Here is a 6,276-nt window from a genome sequence, read left to right as displayed (position 1 = left end):
AACAAAAGCTTTTATTTATATCATTATATTTAAAAGTATACTTTAAAAGAGGTATAGGCATGTTTTAAATTTCTAATGCATTGCCCCACTCTACTGGAGTATACTGGAATATGTGAAGAATTACTTACACATGAGTTCATGAGTGAGGACCCAAATAAGAATTCCACAAAGAAATGTCAACATGTACCAAAGGGTCCTATGCATAATACCTCCCTTCTACTGCAAATCACACAACCTCAAAAATCCATATAATTTAATCATTTAAAGACAAATGATGAACCAACGTATCCATTTGTAGAAATACATACTTGATACAAGGATAGAAAAGGGACTGAGACCCAAAGTGAATGATGCACAATTTTAAGGAAGATTCCTAGATAAAGGAATGTGTCCCACACACTTCCAACTGTAAATCTGGGAAAGTCAATCATCTTTGTCATACTAATAAAAACCACAAAAAAGCTAACTGTGGGATTCAAAAAGATTGCATGAGAACAAGTGTTCATTGTGACAGCACAGGAACTTCAGTGCAAATTACTATGTTTCTATTTCCTTGTCTTATTCCCACCTCATTCATGAATTCTGAAGGTGAGATTCTGGGGAGCCAGTTCCCTTTGGTCCAGTAATTAATGAAAGTGAACAGGTGATTGGAGATACAATTTCCTCACATAGTTCTTGGATTCTCATTTTTTATTAAGCTTACGGAGAAATAATGGGATTGCAAAACACAAGAAAGTTTTAACTTTTCCACTAATTTCTAAAATGCCTGCTGTAAGAACAACAAAATTAACGAAAGAAACAACTCAGAGACCATATAAAGGTATTTGTGGTGTACTGATACCAACAGAAATTGAAATGTCACATATAAATACCAAATTACATTTACAAAGCAGAAACCCTAATTCTTCACTGAGCTAATGTGATAATTACACATTTTTATTTTCCAACAAAATCACCATTGAGAATACCACAGTCAATTTCAATCACAGAAGCAAAGCTACAAAGAACTGCTAAAATTTTTACCTATTCTTTCCTGGAGTTAAGAGGGTTGATTCTGCTGACATTGACTGTTTGATCCTCTTCCTCTTCACAAATAAGTGTGCCTGTGTAGAACAATTTATACCTATATCTTAACTTCATGGGTGTCTATCTTTCTGGTTGGATCTTCAGTCTGCTTACTACCTACGGAGCATATATAGCTTATGAACATGGACCATGCCTTAACAAGCTAAAACATGGTCTAAACCAGTTCTAACAGAAACATATGTGATAATGGAAATATTCTATATATGCATTGTCTAACAGACTAGCCACTGGCTATATGTAGCTAATAAATCTCAAATGTGAATAGTGTCTGAAAAATTAATTCTTCCAATTTCAGTTAAATGAATTTTTAAATAATAAGATTCATCTACTCACTGTTAACTGAACATCTCAGTTTCCAAATAAGTAAGCTGAAGTGCTCACAAAGGTGATGATAAAATATAATCCAAGTGAAGAAGTTTCCATTAGATACTAACTGAATGCCTTTGAATTTTCTGAGCTTTTCTGTCTTATAGAATTCAGCCATCACTCACCTAGATTGACAGCTCGGAGGAAAGGGGTGGGAGATAAACACAAGCTACTTGGGATACTGAGAATTGCTACTTGAAGATGAGGGTTATGCATGAAACTTTTCTATATTTAGTAGACAGCAAAGTGTGTGGAATCCTGAAGGTAGAAAAATAATGATTGTATTTCAATCAAACAGGTGCTCTGTTTATCAAAATGGGAGAGAAGTCAGACAGGTGAATTCTATAAATATACAAACAATATAGAGAAAATTTGCTACATTCTATTCCATGATAGGCCCTGGCATAAACTTTGGCACTCTGTACATACTCTGTAAATATTCACACACTAAAAAACAGAAATGTAATCCTTTATTACTGTTAAAATACATAGAATATCTTCATAATATATATTTGTGGGCCTATTTTTTTCCTTAATTTCTTCCACACCTACATTAAGAAATGGCTCTAAGATAAAAGATTCTAGATGTGTTAAATTTGAATTTCATCTATTTCTTTTGTTGAATTGTATTCTAGATAGGATTGAGGGCTTAGGGCTAGTAAAATAATAAGTATTCTCAGCAAATTGTCATGCCTCATTTTTAAGGGGAGCTATGTGTTTATTAGGAGAAATATGTATTGGTCTTGGTAGCTAGGAACATTCAAGAAACAAAAGAAAAAGAACAATTCCACGGCAGTCTCAAGTGTTTGCATATCTTCAAGTGAACACTAGCTGCTCTATATTCCATAGTATATTTGCAAGCTTTTTCTAAGATACTGTCATCCTCCAGGGTAAAGTTCAGGCATGCCTATTGCTCACTATAAAGATCGCAGTTGCTCAAACTCAGAACCCATTGTTTGTATAAGCTTCACATGGCTATATTTACTTCACTCAGTGGCACTGAGGGATGGGAGCGACACGTGAAATATATAAATATTCACATACACACATATCTCACTGGCTATCACTATTACTGTAAAAATTAGGTGCTTTTTGTCTCTGACCCAAGAGCATCATAAATCGTCTAACATCCATAAAGTGTGACAAGTTCATTATTAACTTGCAAATAGGTTAAATCTCTAGCTTCACACAATTATAAATACTCATATGAAGAAAAATACATACCTAGAGTTTTGGTGTGCTTCTATATTACGAAGGTCTCAAATTTCATCTTATTTGCCAGGAGGATGCAAAAATGCTTGATAGGAAATGTACTCATTACCTTGTCATGTAACTATAACCCCTTTGTACAGTATTCTTACAATCAAAAATGTACAAAAAGACAAAAAAGAAATTGCAAGTCACGTATTTCCATTAAAACTAACTAAATTTAAGTCCTGTAACTTTCTACAGGCTTTTAAGGACCAAATAAATTGTGGGTATGCCCCAAGGCCTTTATGAAAAGCTAAGATAGAGAGATCCAAAAGTGGCAGTAGATAGGTGACCAGAGCATAATTATGTATCTTTACTTCACTGTTACCATAGCAGGAGTGCAAATCAATATTATGGTTCATAGTTACAGGACTGGAAGACATACTGGAAACTGACATCAATGAAGGGTCATTCATTGTAGGAAAACATAAATCAGGATGCACCAAAGGTTGCAATCAACAGTGTACAAAAAAGCAACACAGAATTGAATATAAAGTTATTGCAAGTATATATTTGATAAGAGGTTCACATCAAAAATATATAAAAACATCATTGCAACGACACACAACCTGATTTTACAATGTGCAAAGAACTCAGATGTTTCTCCAGAGAAGACAGTGTTAACAAGCCCACGAAGAAGGTGTTTAACATCACTAATCACCATGAAAGTGTAAGTCAAAATAATGAAGAAAATTACCACTTCATATGAATTAGGTAGGATAACTACAAAAAAATAAAGTAACAATATTGACAAAAGTGTGGTAAAATTGGAACCGTTCTATAGGAAACAGAATGGCATCTTTTCAAACAATTAAAGACAGGATTATTCATACCTGTAATCCTAACCACTCAGGACAGGAGTCTGAAATCCAAGGATTACGGTTCATAGCCAGCCTGGGCAGAAAACTAGAATGGATCTGTGGTTTAAAGTGGTAGAGCTCTAACCTTGAGGAAAAGTTCAGGGACAGTGACTTGGCCCTGAGTTCAAGCCCCATGACAAAAAAATTTAAAAGAAAAGAAAGAAAAGAGAGTTTTCATGTGATCCAGTGACTCCATTTCTGGCCATATAATCTAAACATCTTAAAGCAAGGTCTGGAAAAGATCTTGTACTCATATTCATTTTGTACAATACTCAAAACATGGAGGCAATCTAGTGGCCATCAACAAATGAATAGCTAAAGCAAATGTGGTTTATACATACAGTGGTATATTATTTCAACTTTAAAAAGAATTATGGGGCTGGGAAAGTGGCTCAGTGGTCGAGCGCTTGCCTTGCATGCATGAGGCTCTGGGTTCAATTCCTCAGCACCACATAAGAAAAAAGGAAAAAGCCGGAAGTGGCACTGTGGCTCAAGTGGTAGAGTGCTGGCCTTGAGCTGAAGAGCTGAGGGACAGTGCCCAGGCCCCGAGTTCAGGCCCCACGACCGGACCCCCCCAAAAAAATATTATGTTGTGACATATACTATATTATGGATGAATCTTTAGAACACTGCTAAGTGAAAAAAGCCAGTCATAAAAAGACCAAATATTACATGATTCTACTTATATCAGTAGTTACATAGAACAGTCTAATTGATAGAGACAGAAAGCAAAATCATACTTGATGTGTACCTTGAAGCAGAGGAGAGTGGAAAATTGTTTTAATGAATAAAGAATTTGAAACTTGGAGGATGTAAAGAGTATGGACATTGAGATTGTACAATATTGTAAATGTACTTATTACTACTATGTTGTATTCTTAAAATGATTAATAAAACCTGGGAGAGAATTCTGAAGGGGTTAAACATAATCATGGTACATTGTATGCTATGTGGATATATCAAAATGAAAAATTCCCTTATTTAAGTAAGTAATGCTACTGAGTTGAAAAAAGACAATAAATTTTAAGTTAAGTGTGCAAGTTTAAGTCAGAGGTCTTTGCTTCTTCAAAACAGCAATTTAGACATCGAATTTCCCTGTCAACATAGTGTTGATGGGACATCACAATGTACAGTGCCCTGAGTAAGAAGTGGTTATGTGCCACTCAGAGGGAGTTAAACCACTTCATCTGGGTAGTTATGGATAAAAAGTAATGGTTGGAACTGGCTCCAACATGGTGGGAATGAATGATGCAGCAAAAAATGCACACCCTTTTCCCACGAAGCTTTAGGTGCTAACACATATCTTTTTCTGACTATGGTCTGGGGAGTGTCTTTCTACTTCCCATCCAATCAAAAGTGTTTTCTGTGCTTGTGCTCTGAGATGGGGCATCCAATAAGGAAAAATTCCCTACTCATGCTCGGAGACTAGGAAACCAATTATGAGACACTATGTCCCTCTTTTCGCTAGGGAGTCTGCTTCACTGCTTTGTTTTTGCTTTGAAGAAGAGACTGTTGCACTGCTCTCTTTTCGCTTTGAAGAAAAACTGCTTTAAAACTGTTCTGCTCTCTAATTCTTTAAAGAAAACAAACAAACAAACCAGAGACATAGACAAAACTGTTATTCTGAAGATGTTGAGTGGAGGGAAGCCTTGAGCTTCATCTTTGAGACTAGATTTAGAATTTGATAACTTAGGTGCTGTGGTTTCATATTAATCTGAACCAGGCTAATATCTGCATTTTCTCAATTCTTCTAACTAGAATCTCTAAAGTATTAGGAAAAAACAAAACAAACAAACAAATAAAAAACAGCAAGAACCTTATATTAGGCTAGCAAAGGCTCCAGAAATTCTCAGATTTCTAATTTTTTCTTGCATGAATCTAATAAATGAAAAGTTAATGCAGCAAACTAGCATGTTTAAGGTGTTAAATTCTGTAGAATATGGTTTCTTTTCTTCCTCTTATTCTGAGATAGAAATTGATCTATTCTAAAGCCAGAGGATATGTTTTCTTCACAAGCTCAATTAGGTTCGCTGAATTTTGCTTTCTTAAAAATTGCTTAACTCCTGTAAGAGGGAATTGAAGACTGCAAGGCAGGAGGGATTGAGTGTGAGATGTGAGAAGTGTTCTCATACTCTGCATCTAGAGGGCTAGAAAATATGTTGATCTGCTCGTTGCCTCAAACAATTCAGAAAGTGGCTTGCATTTTCTAAAACCTAAATCTAAACTTTCACCTTCTCCTTCCCACCAAGAATTCCCCCTCAGGCTTCTTCTTACCATAATGTCTTGGCAGCTTAGAACTGCTTTGCCTCAGAAATGAGGCATCAGAAGTGTGCCCTGTGGTCAGCCAAGCAGCTGGTATCTGATTGATTCATCTATGGCTCTGAAAAAGCTGCAGCTCAATCTGTGCTCTGTGCTCAGGGTTCAGTAAGCGCGCTTAAGTCCATAGCTACGTGCTTCCAGAGAGCAGACTTTCCTCTTTCTATTAGCGGTACAAGACAGGTTCTTTATAATGAAGCAGCCATACATAGCTGTAGGTTTCATAACCACTTGCTGAGGCGAGTTTACCTAAGGGAACCAAGGCAATATGCAAATAAGGTGTCTTCACCTGGAAGCTCATAAGCCTCCATTCCAAAAAGGGAGTTGCACTAGCACAACTATGCTTATTGCAGCATTATTTACCATAGCTAAGATATGGAACCAACCCAGATGCCCC

The sequence above is a fragment of the Dipodomys spectabilis genome, unplaced genomic scaffold (assembly GCF_019054845.1).
Source record: "Dipodomys spectabilis isolate Male_0828 unplaced genomic scaffold, ASM1905484v1 ptg000274l, whole genome shotgun sequence".
NCBI classification, from domain to species: domain Eukaryota; kingdom Metazoa; phylum Chordata; class Mammalia; order Rodentia; family Heteromyidae; genus Dipodomys; species Dipodomys spectabilis.
Note: the sequence above shows the minus strand (reverse complement) of the source record.